Raw genomic sequence first — 26,042 nt, forward strand, 5'->3', positions numbered from 1 at the left:
GACAGCAAATTCGATTACACCTGATCACGTTTCATTTTGATGCTTCTTTATCCTCTAGCAAGCCCCCACGCCCCCTTCTTCTCCATGAGAATACCCTGTATCTATCAAAAATACATAATCAAAATTTTGGTATTGCTCAGTCACAGTGAAGGAACGGTAGGATAGCGTTAGCTATAGCTCAAGTATAGCTCACGCAATCGTAATTTCGCTACGAGGCTTCTATGAAGCCCATAATCATTAGTATTTCCGATACAACCAAGAGCATATCGAATCCAACTACGCTACAAAATCCGCTATTATAAAAAAGATACAGTATAAAAGTTTCATGCCCTTTCGGGGTATCATTTTAAATGTGCGATAGGGTGTGTTAATCAACTGGCACGAGCGAATAAAATAAAAACTCTGGTCTGAGAGCGTGAGTGAATATCGAAAACGGGCACGAGCGAATGAAACATCCCCACCCACTGAATATGCTTACAGCACAGGGCTAAGAATGGACAGAGAACACGGACAACAGACACAGCGCTTTACGCTCTGAATGATTTTTCAGGTGTCTGTCAATTGTGCATCGCCTTGCGCTGTAAGCTTATCTAGGATAACCAACCAGCTACAGCTCAAACGTCCTCCATCCCGCCGCGCACTTTACGGGGCCCTTTTCTTGTGTAAGAACGTTTCTTCTGCAGAGAATTTCTTCATTGGCCAGCGCTCTGGCGCCTGCCATTTAATTATCATGGGGATAACGAGACAATCGCTGCAGAAATCTTGATTTGCAGGCGGCTCTTCTGTGAGGGAAGTTCTGTGGTTCTGCAAATACGGTCTACCAACATCAGGTCTACAAATATAAGGATACCTGAGCTACGGCTATCATTGTTTATCTGCGAGAGCGGGCGTCCAGAGAGGGTGAATCTGCGTGGCAGGGCCACATGGCCGACGTCGGCGCGCGTATTGTTGAATCGCTCTTATGAGACAAGCAACCGGTGCCACATCAAAGCGCCACCTCACGTGCGTATTCATTCGGTAATAATATAACAGCAAGCAGGTGTACCTGTATACAGGCATGTTCTATGAAGTTGGACAACAGTAATGATCGATTTGTCTTGATAGTAAGCATGAGCTGGAAATAGTCGAGCATAAGTGAAAGAGTAACTTGATTTGTAACTCTGGGGACCAATTGCAATGCATGCTCACTGACCTGGAGAGTCAAAGCAGAAGGGTGGGTCTAAAAATTAATCAGCAGAAAACTAAAGTAATGTTTAACAGTCTCGGAAGAGAACAGCTGTTTACGATAGGTAGCGAAGCATTGGAAGTGGTAAGGGAAATTTACTTAGGGCAGATAGTGACCGCGGATCCGGATCATGAGACTGAAATAATCAGAAGAATAAGAATGGGCTGGGGTGCGTTTGGCAGGCATTCTCAGATAATGAACCGCAGGTTGACATTATCCCTCAAGAGAAAAGTGTATAACAGCTGTGTCTTACCAGTATTAAAGTGCGGGGCAGAAACCTGGAGGCTTACGAAAAGGGTTCTACTTAAATTGAGGATGACGCAACGAGCTTTGTAAAGAAGAATGATGGGTGTAACGTTAAGGGATAAGAAAGAGCAGGTTGGTTGAGGGGCCAAACGCGAGTTAATGACATCTTAGTGGAAATCAAGAAAAAGAAATGGGCATGGGCAGGGCATGTAATGAGGGGGAAGATAACGGATGGTCATTAAGGGTTACGGACTGGATTCCAAAGGAAGGGAAGCGTAGCAGGGGGCGGCAGAAAGTTAGGTGGGCTGATGAGATTAAGAAGTTTGCAGGGGCAACATGGCCACAATTAGCACATTACCGGGATAGTTTGAGAAGTAGGGGAGAGGCCTTTGCCCTGCAGTGGGTGTAACCGGGCTGCTGCTGCTGATGATGATGATGAAGTGAAAGAGCTCTGCTTTCGAACACGGCAACATGGATTGCAAGAGACTTTGCAATAGCTACCAGGGGAGGTGGCTGAGAAAAAATAATTTTGGCTTTGTGACGAATTATCAACCTCAACAACATATCAGCACGGAGCGCCCTAGATTTTACCCTATGTTTCCATAATTGATACGTCGTTCACACAGCGAAGAAAAAATACATGACTCTATCAGGTGAACGCGTTAGGTATAACGTAATCAATACAGTTTTTGTGAGCTACAGTGAAGGAGATTCTCTACGGAAACTACCTGTCACTACGTGCAAGGAGGAGCGAACTGCTGCAGCGGGCAAAACACAAGTGCGGCAATCCGCCTCTTTCATGGCGCGACTGTGCATACGCCCTGCCCTAGCGGATCAGTCGCGAAACGTTTTGGAAGGGTCGCGTGCGTGGCCGCGCACTGGGAAGTCCCCCGAAAAGAAAAAAAAAAGCGCTCGGACGCGCGCTGCTGCAAACACTCGTGCCGTGTACCGCGTCGAAACTCTACTGGTAGCTCGACGTCGGTGTGGTGCCGAAAACGTGTGTAGCGTAAGACCGCAACACCATTTTACAAGAGAAAGCGGCCAGGGCATCGTCCGAGTTGTCCGGACTGCACCGGGAGCCAGGTAGATGCCGCCTTTCATGAATGGCTCGCTGACTTAACGAAAACCCGTGCGTTACACCACTTGCGCGACACTTAAGTACATCACGTTGCTGACGAAGTCTTTTTGCAGCGTCGGTCCTCACTTGCTGGTGGTGGCAGCGCGTTCCTGACTGCAAGGTACTCGTAAGGCCAGGCAACACCGGGTCAATACGAGACAGACAAGACGCTCACTCCTATGATTGAGCGACTATTGTGCGTCACTGAAACTTTTTATCATACCAGGTCGACAACGACGCAACCGACGAGCGCGAGTTGTACTGCGACAGGCTTTCTTGTTGAAGGCACCGGCAAAATCAGCGTGCCGACCATCGTTCGGCCGAACCCCGCGCGATCGGCCGTCGAACCGACGACACAACAGCGACAGCGTCTTCGCTTGTATATATAATTAATCGTGCTCAAAATGGGTCAAGAACGCCTACCAAGTTGAAATGCACAAGCTTTAACTCTCTCAAGCCGTGCACACGAAGTTTGAGCCAATGTGGGTCCTGTTCAGCCAAGGTTAACCTGGCGCCGTCGAGTTCGTGCACCCGCTACCGGAGGACCTGAACTGAAATGTAAGCAGTTAGATCGAACTAAACTGCTTCTATAGTTCAATTCTGGCCTTAGCGATTTGAAATCAGCTACACTTCACTTCGCACGGCGCGTACACAATAAGCGGTAAGCGGTGACACAGCGCTGTGCCAACATACGTCACCGTACCTGTAGGCTGTCGGCCGCATTCGCTACGTATATGGGTGGGCCTGTACGTGTTGCTTTGCCGACACATTTCTCAATTTCAGAGATGCACTGTTTGCCTCTGCGTGAAGCGGCAAACAAGATACGGCGTATTCGGTATACAGCAGCATAAACAACCGCCTCCCTCATTTATATCAACGCCGTGTGAGTGATGGAAGCACAGTTTTCTCTAATAATGCTCTATGGCACGCTAAAACTGTAACTATTATGGAGTTTAAAGAAAGCGAGAATGAGTTCATTAACAGCCCGTAATATATGTATCTGGATCACAGTTGCCGTTGTTTGAGTGGTTCGGACGCTCATATTGACTCGTCTCAGGGTGTAACACCATGGTACATATGCGCAGATATGCATTATTTGCTGCATTTTTGACACTATTTCATATCAGCGATGAACGTTTTCCACAATATTTGACGACAACAACGACCTGCGGCTGTAGATGTAGGTGTAAACAAGTGCGCCGCTTTAATAAATCCGACGCAGAAAGCTGCGCTCGAAGACTTTTTGAATATGCGAAACGTCTAAATAATGTTTAGAAAGAGTACAAAAAGCGAGCTCCAAGTGCAGAAATCAGTGACAAATTCCAAGGCAGCCGTGCCGCCTAGCGGAACTCGGCGTGCCTTTATCGGCCGCACTGTTTGCAGAACAGCGCACTCAGGCCTGTTCACCCAGCAATCAGCGAGTGCTACATGACTTCCAGGAACGACATGCTGTCCCGAAGAAGCCATTAACAATGATTCGCGATCCATGCACGAAACGCACAACCGACGCGCACTCAACGTGAGCGCAGGTATACAAATAAACCGGCGAAAGCCCCAGGACCCTTCCAAAACGTTTTGAGCGGCGTGCGGCAGAGCGCAGCACAGGAAAATGAAAGAGGCCGATTGCGAGTACCCGCCCAGACTGCGCTGGTCGCACTTGTTTATGCAATGAAAACCACCGCCGCCACCACAGCAGGTTACAAAAAACATTAGTAAGCAGCAACTTCATGTTTTTTCCCCCTTGCTGGAGCATGCTCCCACTACGAGTGCCTTCAAAGATAAACCCAATAAAGAGGGGGCGGGTAGGCAAGGAAATTACAGAAAGCGTGAGTAACGAAAACTAACGAAAAGAACAAAAAATTAAAACTGCTTGCCCGAAACGAGCAACTTGCGCTCAACGACAATTCCCTCTGGGCGCCCCCAGAGCATCACTCATCGTGGTCCACCTCGCGACGACAGTAGCAGTATAAGGAATGCCACAGCGGGCGGGCCTCGCGGTAACCCTTTCTTTACATGAAGTGCAGGAGTGTGCCGTAGGGGGTCGGCTGTAAGGAAAGGGAACGTGCGTGTGCGTTTGCCCAGCGGAAGGAGTTATCGGATCAGAGGGGTATCGCTGGGAAAACAACGAGCTGAAGGAGAAGGAGGGGGATGATGACGAAGAAGCAAAAGACGCCATGCGACCGTGACGATTCCATCCCGGCGCGAGTTTCACGGGGAGGAGGACAGGGTTTGCAGGGTCTATTTCTTGTTCTTGTTGCCCAGTGAAATGGGTCTGACAGGAAAAAAGCTTTCGGCACATAGTCCTTCTTCTCCTCTTTCATTTGCAGCCGTTCAGTTTTAAAGCGACGCTTTCTTTGCCTCTTCCTTCGACTTTCCCACTGCTGCTGCCGCTGCTGCTGCTGTGGCTGCTGCTGTGTGGCACACTGCGTCGGGGGTGGTTCAGAGCGCGTGTATACATGACAGGAGCGAGACATAGCGGAAAGGCGAAGCGAGAAAGCCGTTTAGATCCCACCACGTTGAATGTTCAGAATGCCCTCTGGAGCTCCCTGGACGTCGCCACATTAGCCGCTTGACGCTTTATTTATCCGTGACTTCCCTCAGAAGCATTGCAGAAACTACAGCGCTTCCATTTTTACTAACGTGCTAGGCCAGAGGGGACGTAGATAGAATTGTAGGGAGGAGGGAGTAAAAGAGGATGTTCACATATAAGGGAGACGGGGTGAGGTGACGTGAAAAGGCAAGTAAACCGTACCACTATAGTGACTAGAACGCTTTCTAGTGGCGCGACCGAAGCGCGCTCCCCTTGCTTGCCTCATGTCCCTGCTTGTGGCGAAAGTAGCGGCCGCGATGTCATCGCCAGCTCTTCCCATTTAGTTTGCTCTGCGTCACGGGCGGCGTGACATTTTCCATGTCGTGTGCTTGTTTATCCTCGCGAAACGGCTTAAAAAGCAGCGTCTAAACCATTGTTACGCGGATATGCGCGTGTGCAACAAAGTTGTAAGTTATCTCTTCTTAAAGCCCCGAAAGACGAATAACGACGAGTTTTTTGGGAAAGTAACCTTCATCGGCGTGCGGTTTAAGGTGCAACTTGCGCTGTGAGCAAGTTGCACCTTAAACCGCACTTTATTGCGAGAGACCACGTGTATACCATCATTGGTGTTGAAGTTCGAATGCCAAGGGGAACGCCAACGCTTGCCCTTAATGTGGTTCCGACGATTTTTCCCAACCTGCCTGCATATTTGAGACGAAAACTCCGGCTCCGCAAAGCGGTCGTAACTGCCATTAATTGCCTTAGCTATTACAATTTTGCCAAGATTGTCATTGGATCAAGCTTTCAAGAGGAAGTTGTAAGCTCGCTTTTGACAGTTGAAGACGAGACAGCTAGTCCGTACAAGTAGCAGCCGTTGATTGACTTGTTGCGTGGTGAGGGAGATTTTGAAGGCGCCGAAGGTTCGCTTGATAGCAACTCTTTGACTGTTCCGGGCCACCCATACATTATTCACCGTTGTAACTCAAGACTTACTTATTATGTGGCATGCTTTGTCAGAAAGAAGCGTGTACTGAAAACAAAGTGTAGCGCATGCATGAATCAGCTTCTGCTGCTTGCTTCAAATGGAAAGTGCTTAAATGCTGCCGTTTTCACGAAATCTTACGACTTCGCTGGTCTTCTCTACCCTTCACTGAAGCTTTTTGTGTTTATCAGTGAACTTGAAATTTTCACTGGCTGCTTTAGCAAGAGTTAGCTACATCGCGACAGCATTATGGATGTGTTGGCATTCATCAACAGGAGCAGCATTGGCGGTGTTGGTTGTGGAGAACATTGCAAGGTATTAATCGCGAAGTTGATCGGTTGTTACGTCGTCACACAAATGCATTTCTACATGAAAGGTCTGAATAAGTCTCATGATGAGGAACGAAGCGCATGGCAGCAACTGAAGTTAGGTTGATTATAAATTGATACGGTGCCCTAAATGTATGCTGTTACCCGCCGTGGTTGCTCAGTGGCTATGGTGTTAGGCTGCTGAGCACGAGGTCGCGGGATCGAATCCCGGCCACGGCGGCCGCATTTCGATGGGGGCGAAATGCGGAAACACCCGTGTACTTAGATTTAGGTGCACGTTAAAGAACCCCAGGTGGTCAAAATTTCCGGAGTCCCCCACTACAGCGTGCCTCATAATCAAAAAGTGGTTTTGGCACGTAAAACCCCATATATTATTATTATTAAATGTATGCTGTTATTCTTGTGCCTATTCTAACGCACTGTGTTAATTTTTCAATTAATGTGCGAATAATAAACTGCTTTTGAACAATGTGAATAAATAACATGTGCTTTTCTTCCCACGTCTGATGGCCGCATGCTGGGAGAAATGGGAAACAAGATGTGTACAGTGTTGTATTTTTTCGATGCCGCCCGTAAAGCCGAGTTAGAGTTAGCTACCGAAACATTCGAGTAATGTATTGGCAAAAGTAATTATGTATTCAAAACTAGTCTATCTTGTCGCCTCTGCGACAAGTTGTCTTATCAGGGCCACGGTGACAGCAAATTAGCAGCGGGTAAAAGCTGGCAGAGAAAGAGTGATCATGTTCTCGCTGCCTACTCACTAAACATGGAAGTTAGTTGCAGTTTTTAATTAACATGCGCACATATAAACTTAAAGCGGTGCTAAGATTTTTTTAATCGAATAGTGTTTTACACGTCAGCCTGGCCAGTTGCGTGCACGGAACTGCTAAAATAAAGGCATGGTACAGTGTGCACGTATTCAGTCATTTTGCACAGATAACAAAAAAACGTGCGAAAAAAATCGGTGTAAGGAAATAGGATAGGTACACGGCAATGTGTATAGGTCATGGGTACACGGCAATGACCACCCAAACCCAATCATACGTGACGCGCCTCCGAGCGTTCTTATAAGCAGATAGCGCTGCCTGTTACTGTAACAGCTCCATTTGCGTATAGCACTGAAGTAATCAGCCAAGCTGTCTTAAATATGTACTTCTGGCACCTCCCATTAACGAGCACATCCGTGCGGATGCGCTTTCCTTACGAACAGCTCAACAACTATAGCTCAAGTACAGTGCACTCGCTAAACCAACGCGCCCCGTTTTTATTCCTAGCTTAGTACTGATACACAGGACACGCCAACACTTATGCGTTCTGTGCGTGTATATGGACGTTTTTTTTTTCCTTCCGTAGTACCGGCAAGCGAGTTTCTCGTAAAAAAAACACACACACACATTCAATTTAACGCTGCGCCGCTACATGCTGCAGTGCGACCGGTGGCATTTGTTGAGTGGGCGTCTTCGATTTTCCACTTCTGGCTACCCGCGGGCTGCCAGAGCCAGCCAGAGCGTCTTCGTTTTTCTCGGGTTCCTCCGCCCACCGCGTTACGCACTTCCGGTTCTGGCTACCCGGTTCTGGCTACCCGTGGGCTGCCAGAACCTGCCAGGACGATTTTGGTCTGGCTGCTCTCTGGAAGTTCTCTGGCTAGCGGACGACTACAAGAGGCGATGGGCGCTCGCCGCCGTCTTTACGGGGACTTCATGGATTGCAACGCGGGCGCTTGAGGACTTAAATTTACCTCGCTCAGCCAACTGTCTACGGTCATCTTCGGATTTCCTTACTTCTAGCGTTATCTTTTTAGGTGCTATGGCTCCTTTCCGCATCGCGAAGCGGTGTGATACGAGCCGTGGGGAACCGTTCGAAGCTTTTGTGTGTGTGTGTTTCCCCTGATTGCTTCTTCGCGGCGGTGAACAGCGCGCCGCGCTCTCATGCGTGCATGTTATCTGCATCGTGTTCCACGCAAGTTGTAGACGCTCATTCGCCCATTGCAGTACATTTTGCGTTCGTCTTTCTCTGGTGGCGTTCCTTTTCACATATCTCACGTATGTATATCTCCTTTCTCTGCAGTTAGCAAAGGCTTTACAGCTAGCCCGTGTTCGCACTGTCTCTCCGTCGTATGCTTAGGTGGCAGCTCGAAACAGATATGTGTTCGAACTGCAGGCCGTTGATCTAAGAATACACTGATTGCACTCGGTACATTTAGACACACGTACATTGGCTTATTGCTCTCATGATTGCGACCAAGGTTGTTTTTCGTGTGAAACGTTTCGCTCGTCACAAGCGACGTGAATTTTCATGCGCCAGCCGCGTCCCCAGCTCTTTAAATGAGAAGCACCGTCAACCACAACAAACTTTCTGAAATCGAAGCCCAAGCAGGTCGGCACGAAATTTTATGCGTATGAGACGTACCCGATTACCTGCTTTTTCATGTCTTGTGATGACACAGCGCTAACTCATCAATATCGCCGGTGGTCGACGTGATCGCTGCGAGCAGGGATCCTCCAGCCATCGCTTTCGAGTATACAATCACGACTTCGCGTCTTGTCATCTGCCTCGTCGGAGGCCATCTGTTGCGCTGCGCAAGGCGAGGGTGGCCCAGTACGCGTCCTGCACCGAGTAGCGCGAAATCGCGCGAAAGTGATCGCATTCCTGAATGCAACTATATATTTTCAAGCTGGCAACGCATGAATGGGCCGACTACGCCGAGCGCGCGCCGGCCTCGACGGGCGCTGCCATGCTGGTAGCATGTTTACATTTGGCCAGCTGTACCGGCGTTCGATTTTGCAAACGTCGGGTAGGTTCGGGTTGTCTTGGGATCCCAGCCCATGTGACTTTCTGTCAGAACCGGAACTAGCTGGTTGCCATCTGGCGGCCAGCGGGCTGCCAGAACTCCGAAAATCGAAGAGGCCCAGTGGTCGACGCCAGCGCAGCCGCGTCATTCCACGATGAAAGGCCCGCCCCCAGGAAGCCGCTCGCGCCACTAGAAAGCCTTCTAGTTTACTGTGCTGCTACTATCATATCATTGACCGTCATGGGCATCACCACGTTGCTACGCAGTGGCACCATCTATGGGCAGTCGGCATGATGGCTTGAGCGAGCGCTCCGTCCTAAGGCCGATCCACACCACGAACCAAGTCCGCGGGCCGCTCGGTCACGTGACGCGACGTCACGGCCCACCGCGGTCCGGTCCGGCGCAGAGCACATCCACACGGCGGACCGCCATAGCAGACGGCAGAGCAGACCAACCAGCTACACTCTCGGCCAGAGTGTTATCATTGTTCGCATTCATTCAGCTACACTCTCGACCAGAGTGTATCATTATCGCATTCATTCAGACGAAAACTAGATTGGATTTGGCTGAAGACACTCTGTTGCCGGACAACATTCGTTGGCTAAGCCAATATCGCTGCGGTTTGCGTGCGGTCCGCCGCCAAAACGGAAGCGAGAAAAGCCTCGGCGATTTGTTGGACCGCGAGGGCCGCGGTCTTGCGCGGGCCAACGGCGGTACGCACGAACTGGTGACATCCTATCACGTGATTCGCGGACCGCGGTCCAAAAGAGCAATTTGGTCCGTCGTGTGGATCGGCCTTTGCATGGCAGGTATACGCTCGGCGGCAGTTTCTGGCATTTGTTCTGACGCTCGTGCGGTCTATTTAATGTGACGTGGCGTCTTCTACGTGGAAAACAGTTCTGTGAGGCGTACTGAGGTGGTTTAAGTCGGTATGACCGGACTTTCTGCTGGCGTTGAGGAGGACGGATCACGCAGCGCGATGTGTGCGCGCATGTTTGAGCCTGCAATCAGCCTTGGAGATCAATTGTGTATTTCTGAAAGTTCCATTCACTAATGTGATCAAATTGCAGTATTGTCCTCTAGTTCTAAGCTGCGGTTTAGGAGCAATGAAATCTACGCGACGATCGTAACAGCGTGGGTACCGTTCTGCTACGATAGGAGCTGTGCTGTTATACTTTGACAAGCGTTCAAACTATTAGCTGCAGATTACATTGCGTAACTATACTTGGTTCGGTGGATGAGGTTTCCACCCGTGAATAAAATAGTTTTGGTTAGTAATAACAACATAGCTTACACTATGAACTGTAATTGTCCAGTAAAGCGACCGTTTACGAACCACGCGAGCATCTTAAGCAGTTGTAGGTACTGAATTACAGATATCTTTGTTCCACATAGCGCATGGTCCAAGCATGAGGGATCAACCTTTATAGATATATAAACGTTGTGCGGCGTGACTATGCGAAGTCGTACTGCGGCGTTAGCCCGTTTTCTTTCTTTTTGGAGAAAGACGATGATAACAGAATTTTTTTTTTCGGTTGTGTTCGTTCGGTTCTCTACGACGCACTCACAGCTATTGCGAAAATTTTGTCCTGAAAAATAGACATCGCATTCTTTTTATGCGATCCATCTCGGATATTATGGCTTGATAGGACAAAGAGCCAATGCCGCCCTGTATAAGCACATAGCTTATACAGGGTGTTTCAGCGAACACTTTCAAAAATCTTTTAAAGTTGCCTGTGACAGCTCTCACAATTATAGTTCGTGAGCTGGTCTACTCGAAACGGCGGACAATACTTGCACAAAGAATTGAGATGCAAAATCGACTAATTAATAAAAATTTACTAATTAAGTTTTTAACTAATTACGTTATGGCCCATATTGCAATTTACAAATGCTAGCCGAGGAGTTCGCAAGGCAGATCCACTTGGAACGAGTTTTCAAGATGACACCAGTTTCGACATATAAATTCCCGAACATTGCGGAGAAATGGAAATGCATTGACGTTCCAGTTAATTTGTTAAGTAAACGTCGTTTCATGCCTTGTAGCACACAAGTAACTGGAACACTGATGCATTTCTGCGCAACGTTCGGGAATTTATATCTCGAAACTGGTGTCGTCCTGAGAAATCGTTCCAAGTGGATCCGCCTTGTGAAGTCCACTGTTAGAGTTCATAAATTGCAATATGGGTCATAAGATAATTAGCTAAAAGTTAATTAGTGAATTCTTGTTAATTAGTAGACTTTGCATTTCAATTATTGGTACAAGTAGTGTCCGCCGCTTCGAGTAGACCGGCTCATCAACTAGAATCGAGCTATCTGCCACAGGCAACCTTTACAAAATTTTGAAAGTGTTCGCTGAAACACCCTGTATATGTATCATGCTGCATGGTTCACTAACCGCAGTGATCGCTGTGTTGAGCAGCGCCATCGGCCTCAGACAGGAAGTTAGCGTAGACATATAGTTATTTCGGGCCTACTAGACTTGAAATGCTCGAGAACGATGCCAGTGCATCACAAATATTTCATAGCACCTGCCGCTCACATTTTTCGTGATTGCCTTAGGTTGGCCGTACACAAGCATGCGCTCTTACGTTTTATTCCCGACGCCAAGCGACCTGATAGTGAGCAGATTTACCATTCCATGCTGGTAATACAGAGACGCTGGTTACCTTCATTGCATTAAAACCGATATACGCAAAATAGTCCACAACACATACACACTGCGGCTGGTAATGCGCATCACATGTTTGCGCCCCCAAAAGATATTTCCACGTACTGTAGTTAAAGATGCACCGAAACGCTTCCCTGACGACCTTTTAGGAAAGGACATTGCGTAAATTTCACAAAATACGATCTGAAACATTCCGAAATCGTTCCGCAACACGCGACAGCAATACTTTCAAGCAGCGCCGCGCCGGATCGCCCAAGCCAGAGAGGAGGAAAGGCTCGCCGCGCACCCTTTACTCATCGCCCGGCGATAAGGTCTGACGGCGGTTGCGGGGAAACTGGGTGGGTAAGCTTAACTTCAGGGTACGGTACAGGACGTTTCTGCTATTTCTGAAAAATAAGCACCATGCAAATATGTCATGCGGACAAATGACGCACGACGTGCAGAAGCAGATCCGAATTAATTAAAGCGCACCGCAGTGTGTAGGCGACGATACGGAAGCGGTCGACCGTCAAACGGCCATCGCGTTAGCTTTGTGGCTATGGCATTACTAGAGGTTGTGGATTTGATCTCAATCGCAGCAGCCGCATTTCGAAGCGGGGGAAATAAAAAACGCACGTGCACTGAGATTTTCGGACACGTTAAAGAACATCACGGTGTCAAAATAATCCAGACGCCGCCACTACGGCGTGCCTAATAATGCGATTGCGATTTTGACATGTACAGCCCCATAATCCAATTCAAGTTTATTACTTACGCCACAATGCGATGTCCCATGTGAGGTAATGACAATGCTCCATCCTCTCAGAGGTTATGAAACATGGCGCACAACAACGCCTCAAGCAAACACCTCTCCAGTGGCGTAGCAACAGGGGGGGCCGGGGGGCCGTGGGCCCCGGGTGCAAGGGGCCAGTGGGGGGGTGTCATATACCTCTGAAGACACCCGGAACTTGTTGATATCCTCGCCTTCCTCGACTATAGCGGGGGGGGGGGGGAGGAGGGTGACAGAAGACCTATGGGCCCCGGGTGCCAGACGACCTAGCTACGCCACTGCACCTCTCCCTGCTTGTTCTGTGTACTACGCAGACAAACAGCAGTGGTGCGCACAAGGTAACGTTTGACATCAACTCACCACTCTCGTGTTAGACTAAACGTTAAAGAAATTAGGCTTTCGTCGTCAACATTACCTCTACTTATAGCCAATCAAAGCAACCAGCACAGAAAGCTTCGCTTACATCAATTCCGACAGTACGTGGGATCTGCATGATGTTTTCTCCTGTCGCCACCATGCAGAGCCACAGCGTCCGCGCAATTTTGTCAAGCAACACGAAAAAAAAAAACAGCAAGGATTTACCCGCGTGCGCTACGTCAGTGGAAGAGTTGGCCGAAAGCCCCCGTCGGGAAAGCGTAAACACGACGCGCACGGCCCATCTCCTCCCCCCCCTCCCCCCTAATCAACAACAACGGGCCATTTGCTCCTCTATCCCGTATCCACAGACGCTACAGCCTTGCCCTTCGAGGAGGCGCATTTGTTACGGAAGACGAGCGCCAAGGATTCCGAAAAATAGCAACATGGAAAAGAATGGAGAGAAAATTACCTTGACACGAAGCTCTCGCTGGAATTCTCGCATGTTCCTTTTGGATTTTTTTAAGTTCTTTATCTCCCTGTCATACTCTACGTTGAACGTTTTGCAGCAGGAGTTGACAAATGAAAGATGTTCTGACAACAGGGTAGCGGGTACACACCGCCACCTTCGTAGCGTGGCTTGGCTTTGTATAGTTCTTATCTTTGATCGTGCAAATTAATGCGTGAAAATGAATCAAAGAGAGCATCGCAGTTGTAGCGCTCTTCAACTTCTCCCCGTATGCCAGACGATGCATAGCTTATCTCTCTCTCTCTCTCTCTTTTTGTTGTTGCTGACACAGACGCCCCCCCCCTTTTTTTTTTCATTTGTTGGTGCGCCTTTCTTCAGGACCTCTTCATTTCTGTGTTGGAAGCTCCATGTACCGCTTCCTTAAACAAATATCATTGATTCGGCTTAAATGCACCAACTCCATTCGTTCCACGAACTGCATACGAAGTGGTGAGATTTCGAGACTCGAGGTTTTGATCACTGCCCGATCCTAATCTCTGCCCTTCATTTTCGAACGTCGCCCAGAAAAGTGAAACTGAAGTCGGTAGACTGGGAACCTTACACAGCAGCCGTAGACAAAGGGATCACAGCCTCGACTGCGAATGGAGAATTAATACCGACAATAGCTCATGGCCTCAAACAAAGTACCCGCTCTACCACTAAGCATCGTAATGTACCAACTAACGAAGAGGAATTTGAAAGGTTATGGGCCATTCGAAGGCGTGCCGAAAGGAAGGCTCTACGTACTAAGAATATCGAAGACCTCAGAACTTGTCGACGGGCACAAACACAATACAACGTTACCTCACCAAACTGGACCGAAAAAGGTCGAGGGACTTTTGTGGGGCACTGGACATACGGCAACCACTGAGCAAAATCTGGCGAGTCGTCAGAGGCATTTGCAAAGAGCCGGAAGAGCTCTATCCTTTTATCGCCCTCTCATTACATGAGCGCGCATCCCTGAAAGAGGTGGCAGAGCAGTACTGCAGGCTCCTTTCCAACGGGGCACAACCTTTTCGCAAATTGCAAGTCATCAGCTTAGTCCACCTCGAGCTACCCTTCCTGACTTAGAATTACCATTCACCATCGAAGAGCTCACGGCAACAATCGGCGACGTAAACAAGCGATGATCACCTGGCCATGACGGTGTGAGTTATGAAGCGCTCGCAAATATATGCCACACATCTCGCCTACGCCTTCTGGATTACTACAACGCCTCATGGATAACTGGGGAGGTTCCTACGGAATGGAAGCTTGCGAACGTCATTCCTATATTGAAGCCAGGGAAGCAGCCAAAAAATTACGCCTCCTTCAGACCCATATCTCTGCTTAGCTGCGTAGGGAAGCTATTCGAAAAGATGATCTAAAAACGACTAAATTGTTCCTGGAAACTACAAAAGTTTACCCGGAGGAAATGAATGGCTTCCGGCAAAATAGATCCGCAATTGATAATGTCATCGCCTTGGTCTCATCAATTGAAGAGGAATTGGTCTCTGGAAACATACCTACTGCATTATTTTTAGACATTAAGGCAGCATATGATTCGGTCTATCATAAAGCAATACTTGACGCTTTGGAAACCCTTGGTCTGGGAGGACGGCTTTATGCATGGATTGAAGATTATCTTCAAGGACGCCAACTTTTCATGTGTACCCCGGATGGCCCCGTCGAGAAGGGAGTGCCACAAGGAGCTGTGTTAAGCCCGGTATTACTTAATAAAATCACACTGTATGCGGACGACATCTGCATTTGGAGTGTGGCGCGTTCCCGCAGTACCACCCAACAACGTCTCCTGAGAGCGCTAGCAAATATATCGGCCTACCTAAATCCAAGGGGTCTGAAATTGTCCCCCGACAAAAGCGTTGTCATGGCTTTCACGCGGAGATGTATGGAAAAATACCCACTAGTGTTGGGTGGTTGTGCCCTTCCATACGTCAATACGCAAAGGTTTCTTGGAGTGACGATCGATAGGAACCTCACATGGTCGCCCCAAGTGAAAAAAACTGAGTGAGAAGACTTCCTCGGCGTCGCACGTATTCCGATTTCTAGCCGGATCACAGTGGGGCAGCAACTGTCGATCAATGGTGCTCCTCCATAAGGCCTACGTCGACGGAAAACTACGGTATTACTTCCCGATCCTGCAGAACATGTCTCCCACAAGCAAGAGAAAACTTCAGGCAGCACGAAACAACTACTTTCGCGTATGTCTTGGCCTTCCGAAGGGGTCGTCCCGCTCAGGGACTGCAGCAGAAGCTGGATGCCTACCTTTCGATGTGCTATCTTCGCAAAAGACACTTGGGATTCACCTCCACCGCGTCATTCATACGAAGACTCACTTTTTAAAGGATATTTCTAGAACCCGTGCTACATCTAGCATTGGGCAGGCCATTGGAAGCATATCTATTTCGATTCCTGCTCAGGCGTCACAAATTATGCCACGAAACATTTCACCATGGACACTGTACCCACTGAAAATCGTGCCATATATACCTGGAATCAGTGCGAAAAAGAGAATGCCTGAAGCAGCGACTTATCAGATAGCTTTGGAATATATGCATAAAGAATACGCAGCCGCAACGCACATTTTCACAGATGGTTCTACAACTCCACATCGTTCATCATGCGGACTTTTTGTTTCCTCTACAGGGCAACGATTCTCGACATCATATACTTCAGCAGAGCTATATGGCATTAAGGAGGCCCTTGTGTATGTACTTCGACAGCAGCTGCCAAAACATGGGTGATTTTCACAGATTCAAAAGCAGCCATACAAAGTATGTGGAACAGGCACGAACGTTGCAATAATCAACCTGCAGCATTTGACATTGCTTATCTTCACCACAGTGCTAAGATTGCTGGGCATTGCATAAAGTTCCAGTGAATACCTGGCCATGCCGGCATTTCTGGAAATGAAAGAGCCGATGAAGCTGCCAGAAATAGACTTCAATACCGCAAGTTCAAAAGAACATTTTTACAAAAGCCGACGCTTTAAACATGGCAAAACAATATGCCTATCAAGAAAAAGACCGCATCTGGAATCTGCCGCTTCACCAAGATAACTCCCTGCGTTACATTGACCCAGAAATGAGACCGAAAATTCCACGACTACTTATTCGACCCTTAGAGACATTGTACCATCGTCTTCGACTGAACGTGGCATACAGGAACAATTATCTGTACCGCATAGGGCTTACCACTAACCCATACTGTGATAACTGTCGCAACTTAGAGACAATTGAGCACATATTACTAGAATGCCCCGCGTACCGCGACGAGAGACAATTTTTTGAGCAACAAATGGACATGATTTGCCACGAACCATTCACATTACCGAGCATCTTAGGTCCAATGACCGGCCCTTCAAAACAGCGCCGGGTTTAGGATTTATTATTAAAATACCTGTCAGAAATTGGTATAATAGGAAAGCTTTAAAAATTTCACACTTCATATACAAAAGCCTAAATTTACCCTCCATGTCACCTGTAAATAGTAGTATGAGGTCTACTCGGGCATTTCATATTTATTTTTATCCTCTTTTTCTCCCACTTTCTTCTGGAATTTTTTAATCTCATTCCCCATCCCTATACAGAGTAGCATGCCAGCGGTTATATACGCACCGGCAAAATTCTCTGTTTTTTCTAATAAAGAGCCCTCTCTCTCTCTCTCTCTCTCTCTCGCTGAGAGACTTGGAACGTCGGGAAACCCCCCTCATCCTGGCTATGGTAGATCTTCATCTATTCACTTCATCACTTTATAACCAAAATTTACATTTGGAATAATCGTATGGTTATGACAAAAGAAGTGGATAAATAAAAGCCATTACAAGTTTCGCGAGCTAGAATGTTTCAGTAAATTTTCGTTGTGACGCAATGTGGTCTGACCCGACACATACAGTGAAATATAATAATACTTTTTGTCACAGCAAAATCCAATCGCTAACTTATTTGCCGCATATGTATTGTGTCCAGCGTCGTCGTTAAATAAGCAGCAAGTATGGTATGTCGCGATATATTGCGGCTATCCGCTTTCTTCCTGCCTTTTCATAATTTCGATGCCTAAAACTCGCTTTCTTCGTACAATTCATTCTTCCTGCTAAGAATGAATTGTACGAAGAAAGCGAGTTTTAGGCATCGAAATTATGAAAAGGCAGGAAGAAAGCGGATAGCCGCAATATATCGCGACATACCATACTTGCTGCTTATTTAACGACGACGCTGGACACAATACATATGCGGCAAATAAGTTAGCGATTGGATTTGATACCAAACCCGAGTGCGGAACAATGGGAGGGAGTGCTCTCCAGCGATCGCCAGGTCGACCAAGAAGGTCTGATTCGGCGAGCACAACTGGCAGCAGCATCCAGCGGAGCCCTGGACTAAGGGCAACCGACCGTTGTGTTAGAAGATGGACGATTCCATCTGAAGACCGCAGAAGACCAGCGAATCTAGAGCTGATAAAGTTTTTCACTCACTCACTCACTCCTGCTCATAATGATTGAAAAATTCTCGCTGCGCTCGATCGGGCTATAGTTGCGACTGGTCAGCATGTATGATGAATATAATGTGAGTCTAACCGTAAGAACTTTTTAGTGTAATACATTCTTGGTTGTTGTGTGCACTTGTGTGCATCGTTAATAGGGTAACAGTCAGGTACTTGCAAACAGAAGGAAACATAAGAAAGGAAAAGCATGAGCGGTGCATGGATTAGAAAGCGATATGAAAGAAACAACGCTGCGAAACCTTTCCAACTCATGTCTTGCGTGAACGCGTGTGCCAAACCAAAAGAGGAAGCTCGCTCACAAAACGCACCAATGTGGTGCGTTTTGTAAGTGCGTTTTTTTTTTTTTTTTACAAGCGTAAGAGACAATTGCCAGCGCAATGCGCGCCAGGTGGAAACATATATTGCGGCGACGAGCGCCACATGTCTGAAAAGCAGCCGCTTGACTTGTAGCGCAAAACAGGAACGACTTCTGTTCTTTCACAACAGACGATCTCCCGCATTCAATCACGCAAACGTGTGCCAGCTTAACGTGCCTCTCCTTCGTTTCTGCTTGCAGTTATGGAAGGCCTTGGCCGTACGTGCAACCCCCTACGCTCGGCCTCTTTAATACCGCGGCTGGCCTTACGATCTTATCCGGACGGCCTCCCCATGTGGAGGGTCTGACTGCGTCGGTGCGCACTCGCAGCTTTTTGGGACGCCGAAAGCGCCGGACCCCTGAGGTCGTTGGAGGCTGAAGGGCACTCGCGAGAGGGCTAGTCCTGTTCTGTGCCCGGCGCCCGCGTATCACCACCGGCAGTGCCGCTTGATTCGTGCAAATGGAAAGCGCCGACGGTCGGAAGCGCGCGTAAAGCGCGACGCGGTAATTAAATGTGCGATCACGCCCTGCCATGGCTTCGCATTGTTCCATCCCGCGTAGTGCGCGGTGCGTGGTTCCTTTTTCTCGATGTCGGCTCGCCTGTCGATAGAAGCGCTGCACGTGCCTTGCCCGTGTGTGCCCGCCTACTGAGCAATGCGCGGCGGCGGCGAACGCGGTGCGCCAGAGTCGCCGGCGTCCACATGTCAACCTTCCGTGCACGTGCACCCTTTGTAGTTCCGACATGCGCTCCTTGGACAAGAAGCGTGTAGTTCTACGTGGAGGCATAGGTTTCATACGCGTCTGTCATCCATACGCTCCGAGCTTGTCGAGGCGACATTTAGCTAGGGCCGAATCCCAAAATATATATACACTGCTTCTTCCCGTTTTATTAAGGGCGTCGCAGATTATCTTCAGAAGCTGATGCGTGCGTATCTGGGGTAACTACTGTAACGCTTCAAGTAAGGGATCGGCACGAAGCTCAGAAATACGCGCATCATTCCCGGAATTAGAGCCTTCTCAGTCAGGCCTATCAAGCTTCCACTTGAAGTGCTGCTCCATAACCGCGGTTTCACCAGCACTGCAAATGGGTTTCACGCTTCTGTGGGGCAGTGGGCGCGCGGAGTGGCCCAATGGCAGCTCATGATGAAAATCAAATTGCACTAACAGTTTAATTCAGTTATGTAGGGCGGCCATATTGGGCTCACTTCCTTAAAATAAACATGCAGGTTTGCGTAACCTGATATTACCACGTGCTTACAGTCAGGCACGTACCCAGGATGTTTTTTTTTTTTTGGGGGGGGGGGGCAACCCAAGGTAACTTTTCTGTGCAAATGAGGGGGGGGGTACCCTTACTAGTACAAATGTGAATAACCCCCGTCATTCGCCATAAAAATGCGTGCACCCACAAAAAAGACATGAAATAAGGTGTATTTTACACGTACGCCTGTGCGATACGCCTCTCCTTTACTTGGCAAACAAAGAACCACGCCAAATGGACTTGCGCAAGAAAGAAGCGCAGGAACAACACTGCCAAGAACAAGTAAAGAAGAGAAACTGTAAAATAAAGATTACTTTAGTAGAATAGAACTTTAAAAACAGTAGTTGGAAACAAAGGCACATGGACCGCGCGGAGTTGTGTTACTCCGCCAGCCATTGACAGAAGCAAAAAAAATCGTCGTCATGCGGCCTTTTCAACATGACGTCGTACTTGATACCTCCGGAGCGTCTGCTGTTCTTCAAAAGTCTTTTCATCGGCGGAAGCAATGAGGTGTACAACAGACATGGATAAAATGTATCGACTCTGAGCATTTCCCTCTTCAAAAGTCTGCTGTGCAGTTCATGTCACTGCTGAACCCGGTTTACTCGTGAAACTTCACTGCCAACTGAAGTGATACTTCACAACAAATAATTGTAGCGAAGCAAGCATGTTATTTCAGTTCAATAATGAATTAGACATTCGCCATTCCACTATAATAGGCGAGGAGAAAGGTATAAAATTACACGCATAATAATTTTATTTTTGCAGTTACCGCCTTATTCGGGTAGCAGAAGAGGTTTGAAGCACGAAATATTTGCATCCTCGCGGAGGAACAGTGGCTGGCGGTTATGAGGGCGCGGGCAGGGCCGGTATTTCGTAGCGATGCCTTTTCCGATTCCATGCTTTTTCAGGCTTTTCGCGCTTGGCCAGTGGTCAGAGCGACGGTCTACCGACATTATCAACGGCATCAGGCGGCCATGTGTGGTGGATGGTAAGAATAGCATAGAATAAGGCATAAGGCATCCCCACAAAATAGCGGCCCAGGGCTTCATTGCAGACTTAAGAGGAAGCTTTAGTTCGGGTGCTCTTATCTAAATACATGTAAACGGAGAATTCGTTTTTATCAGCAACAACTGCACCAAATGTGACAAGGTTTGTTGCATTTAAACGAAAAACTTAAAGTCTAGTGTCTGTTGGTTTCGAATTTTTGCTTTATATTGTAAATTTTCATTAAAATTTATCAAAATCGAAAATTTTTAGAAAACTAGACTATCAAGTTTACAACTCTGTCTTTCGGCAAAGAAAAATGATATCACAATTCTGTGAATTGCATCTGGTAATACATTTAAAGCGGACAAAAGTGATGTGTTACATGTGAATCTCAAAAGATTTAGCAATATGGAAATACACCTTTTGCAGAACCGTTGTAAACAACGTAACCAATTCACATAAGGTGTAAAACGATATATCGAATTTGTCCGCTTTGAATGGTCTAATCTATGCAGTTGACAGGACCGCGACATCTGTTCGTGATGCAGAGCTATGGATTTGCAAACTTCGTGCTTCTATTTTTTTTTTCAAACTGTCGAATATATGAAGACATTTGTAACAAAATTCAGGCATTAATTCGAAATTGCTCTTCAAGCAGTCACTAGAATTTAACTGTGCCACTCAAGTGCAACAAATTTCATTAAAATCGGTCCAGGGGTTATCTCAGAAAAACATTCTTACGTTTTACGTGTATTTGAATAGGCCGTCTCAGAGTTGGGCCCGAGCTAAAGCTTCCTCTTAAATTGTACCCCACCATAGTAGCGTTTTTTTGAATTATCTCTGGAAGAAATACACAGAAATATATATTTGCAGAACAATCACAGTTCTTTTGGATCCCTCGTTTACTGCTCTGATAAGTTAAGAGCCAGAACCGACTCTTATGGTTATTTGGGAAGTTACGTAACGATGCGTGGCCGCCAGTCGCGTACAACCGCGTATGGCACAGGAAGCTGCGACACTGCACGTATTGCGCCCACCGCGGCAGGTTGGAAAAACACCTGCACAAGCACAGCGGAGAAGTGGCAATGTGAAGCGGCTCGAATGATAACTGTAGAAGCGTCATTCAGAACACACGGTATTGTCCTTCACTTCCGGCGGCGTTTTCTCTACTCCCTATTTAAATAAAAAGATGTTGATCCATGAATATTTTCATAAACAACGGTTGCATTTGTTCATTTTCGCTTTTCCTTCCTGTTTGGCTGTTGCCTTGACTCTCTCCCTTAGTACATCACTTAATTTCTCAAGTCCTTGCGACTCTTGTTTCCAGTTGGGAATTTTGCACGAAAAGAGCTGCACCATTAGGAAAAAACCAGACGAGTTAACAGGTGACAGTCATATTAATCTGCCCATAAGTTTTAAGATTATTACAGGGATTGATGATGGATGCTATCTCGCATTATTTTATTTTCCCCCTTATCTAACCCACATCACGGGTATATGGTTCCGGGAATCTGTCAGCGTCGCCGGCGAGCCGTCACTCGAGGAAATATTGAAATAAAAAGAAAAGTTAAACGCAATTGGCGTTTTCTCTGGCCGCAACTAGTTCCACGTGCATACAGACCAACTGACCACGAACTGAATCCCTTTCCTGGTCCCCGGATCAGTCTACACGAAGAAGGTTGAATTTACGAAGCCACAGCGATGGGCGTGACCGTTGAATAGACGGTAACAACTGAATGCATCTCGAGTTAATCGCGCAGGCATCGAATTGATGAGGAAACTGGCAATCACATCCCAAAAGACGCCGATAACTACCGCCATCCAAAAGGAGTGAAAAAGGCAGCAAAATGTTGACCGCCGAACATCTGTCAAGTCTCAACATTGATTTGGCGGCGCCTTAGGAATGTGTGTGAGAAATGGTGGCGTGAGCAGGGAGTGGGGCGGGGGGGTATGCGTCTGAATTTCGGGGGGGGGGGGCGCCCCCCCCTTGGTTATGTGCCTGCTTACAGTGATGTACTCGAGAACAAGATAGCTGACTGTTGTTGGACTTGTTGGTACCTTTCCAAAAAAAAAAACACTTAAAGTGCTTGCACAACATATTACGTTCACCATGTGGAACAACACGAGTTTTCGAAACAACTGGCTGCACCACCTGGAGTCTTCGCTCTAGCTTCGCATCCCAGTCAGACACTCTGCTGGTTGCCTTTGTACAAACAGCGACTCAGAAGCAAATTTCCCATCCTGTACTGTCGGCTATAGCTAGAACTGTCCTTTGTGAAGTCTTTTGCTTTTGGCGCCGGAATGGCACACAACGGTACGTGTGATGGTTGTGGTCGCCAGTAGAGCCTTCGACACGTTCTGCGTTCTGTGTGACCGTCTCGGCTACACTGTGCAGAAAGGCTCGCTCGCATCTGATCTAACTCGCTTTGATCAACGACCACTTTCAGGGCAAAAACATTTTGGCATGGCGACCTCACAGGCCATCGCTGCAGAGGGCGACGAAAGTATTGCACAGTTTTTAAGTACAATTGCCCTGCGCTCACAGTTTTAGTCTCAATTGTTGTTCGTTATGCTGCACGTGATCCTGTGGTGTGATGATGTGCAGTGACTGTGCCCCACTAATCATGTGTCTGTGTTCTCTCTCTCTCTCTCTCTCTCTCTATACCTTCTTATCTTTCTACCTCCCCCACCCCCTTTCTCCCAGTGTAAGAGAGCAAGCTTTAAAGTGCAAGGTAGAAGATTTCGTTAACGTGCACGTCTTTCTCCGTTTTATTGCGATATCCCTTACGTGGACAACCCTGGCGCATTTAAGCCATCGCCGTGCGGTTCCGTATAAAGTCCAAAGGCGATAAAATCGTCGCCGCGTGCCGTATGTTGTATGTGCGAGTGAAAGCGCGCGTGGGTGAGCCGACGAAATCTCGCGCACGCAACGGAAGAAAGCGGGGAGGCAGCGCGCCGTCTTCCGTCGCGCGCAAGGCTTCGGTAGGAGCGGAGGAGTAGAGAAGGAGGGTCGAGCGTTCTACTCGGCGTGCGCCCGGCCGGGCCGCTGTATCTTAAAAGCCATCTGCGCCGGGTACAGAGTCCGCGTTGCGCTGTGTTTATGCGTCGTATTTCGCATTGTTGCGAGCAGCACCACACAATGTCAATTCGCTCGCTACTGCTGCCGCAGCTGGTTACCGCGGTCATCGAGGGTGATGTGTTCATGTTGGCTTGTGCGCGCACGACACCATGGTTTTTAATTAAGTTAGTATGCCTATGTGTAAAAACTTACACGACCGATAAAACTACTATCTTTACTTCGTATAGCTGTCCATTAATTTGCTATCGCAATCGCTGCTTCACCTTTTCGGAGAAACTGCGACCTTTATTAAATGTGGAGCATTGTTCGCGAACTTGGGGAATTTTGAATGCCTCTGTGTATCTAACTTCCTGAGCCGGCGGGACTGGTGGTGACTATAAACTTGAGCTGCTCGGTATATGTTTATGTCTGCCTTGCCAGCGTGGTCGCGGCATCGGCGTCATTCGAGCTCCGTCATCCGACTCTCGCCTCTGATTCCCGCGAGTACCGAGACAGCTGGCGCACGTAGAAGATCCAGGCTTCTCACACGTGGAAAACCGGCTGGGAGTTGCCTCCGTACGAACAGCAATTCAAACGCAAGTTTCCCGCATGGTGAACGCCAACCGACTCCGGACGCTCACAAAGAAGCTCTCGTAAGACCATAGCTTCGTCGAGAAAATGCATCAGTTTGGACGTGGCATTCCTAAGAGTTTTACTTCACCAGATCGAGGATGACGTATTACTGAGGTAATACTAGGCGCAGAAGGCGAACGGGTTCTCAATTATGGAGCAGCTAGGCAGGCCTATGATCTTTCTGACCCTCAGCATGTCCGAGCGCCACGATGAGCGCCTGCTCGAAGTCATCGAGACAGTGAAAAAGCCGGCAGAGGCTCGTCGCCGCAGGGTCGGCGCCAAAGCCAGATACCTGCAAAATACTTCGCATAACTTCGATTCCCACAGTAAGGGGGACCTGCATAATCTCTCTCTCTCACTGCAACACATAAGATATACGGTCCCAAGAAACAGAAAGCGTGCTGCTGCTGTTGTTTATTAATTGTGACAAAATGTGAAGTTTGGCGACTAAACAGCCTCCCATCTGAAAATCGCAGCTAAAAAAGAGACTGAACAAAAAAAATATATAGGTAAGAATGATTAAACATAATTGAAGCCTTTCACAACCTCCTTTCTTTTTAAAGAAGACTGCATATACTACGAAGACAACGCATAGTTTCAAATACATGCACAACGTGCGTAAAGTATAGAGCCAGTACAGGACTTGTGATGAGGATGAGCGGTCTGAACTCGCGCTGAAATTGTCGAGTGCAAAGCAAATTGCATGAAAAAAATGACGCGAGCGCACTGTCGTGTTTTCCGTGTTCCTTTCTCTGTGCGTGTCTTACGCCCTTGAATGTTTCCGAAGTGAATATGCTGCAAAGAATGACGACCGCCAACCGAAGTCTGCTGTGTTTCGTGCTTGCATTTCATTCGCACTTTGCTATTCTACGGGCTACGAGCCGGTCCTGGGGCGTCGAAGCATTTTTACACATGCGAACACGACTCATCGGGGTCATTACAACCAGTGTTCCAGACACTGTTGCTGCTGTGCCGTCTCCATTATACGCCACGCCATTCAGGTATCTCCGACGCATGTTCAACATCCGGGGCCTCAGAACAAACGGCTGCAGCGCATTTTGAGGCCTTGAAGATTCTGAGGGCCTGTTCTGAGGTATCGAAAGCTGTAACGGAAGCCTGCTCGAGGGACCAAAGATGGAGTCGCGTCGTTGTGTGCGCACCGCAGCGCACCGCAAAAACGCAAACCACAAGTAGACAAGGGAATGCAATGCACTATGAAGAGCAGGCGTCGTCGCAAGTGATTAGACACGTGGCAGCTCCACTAGATACGGCCTCGCTACACTGAGCGCAACACCTATGTGCCTCCCAACATGATGCACCGACAGCCCCAGCGGCATATTTGGCAAAGAAAATGTGACGTATGAGTAGCTTAATTCAAAAACAAACAAGTAAAAATTGTGTACAAGTCTTAAACACCCATCAAACAATCAAAAACAATATTGCAATTGGATTTGGTTTCCACTGCTGTTTATAGCTTCATCCTGTGCCATGTCTTTCCTATTCTGAAATAAATATGTCTCCATGATAAATCTGCCTGTCTTCAAATAAATCTGTGTACATGAACCTATGCATATGTTCACGTGACCCATCAACGGAAAGGCTTAATTCTCAATGCGGGGGAAATGTTACAACTCTTTCTTTTGCCCCTGCGCTCTTCAACATACTTGATGCCTGCTGTGCATGTAGCACCATGCATGTTTCAACTTCTCTACCATTGCACACCAAG

At 47.8% G+C, this 26,042-nt stretch overlaps 1 protein-coding gene across 7 annotated transcripts in view; it reads right to left on the bottom strand.

The window, feature by feature from the left end:
- LOC135917073 (uncharacterized) overlaps positions 1-26,042 on the bottom strand; it is a 485,430-nt gene that overhangs the window by 59,923 nt on the left and 399,465 nt on the right. The window lies entirely within an intron of this gene.

The sequence above is a fragment of the Dermacentor albipictus genome, unplaced genomic scaffold (genome assembly GCF_038994185.2).
Source record: "Dermacentor albipictus isolate Rhodes 1998 colony unplaced genomic scaffold, USDA_Dalb.pri_finalv2 scaffold_19, whole genome shotgun sequence".
NCBI classification, from domain to species: domain Eukaryota; kingdom Metazoa; phylum Arthropoda; class Arachnida; order Ixodida; family Ixodidae; genus Dermacentor; species Dermacentor albipictus.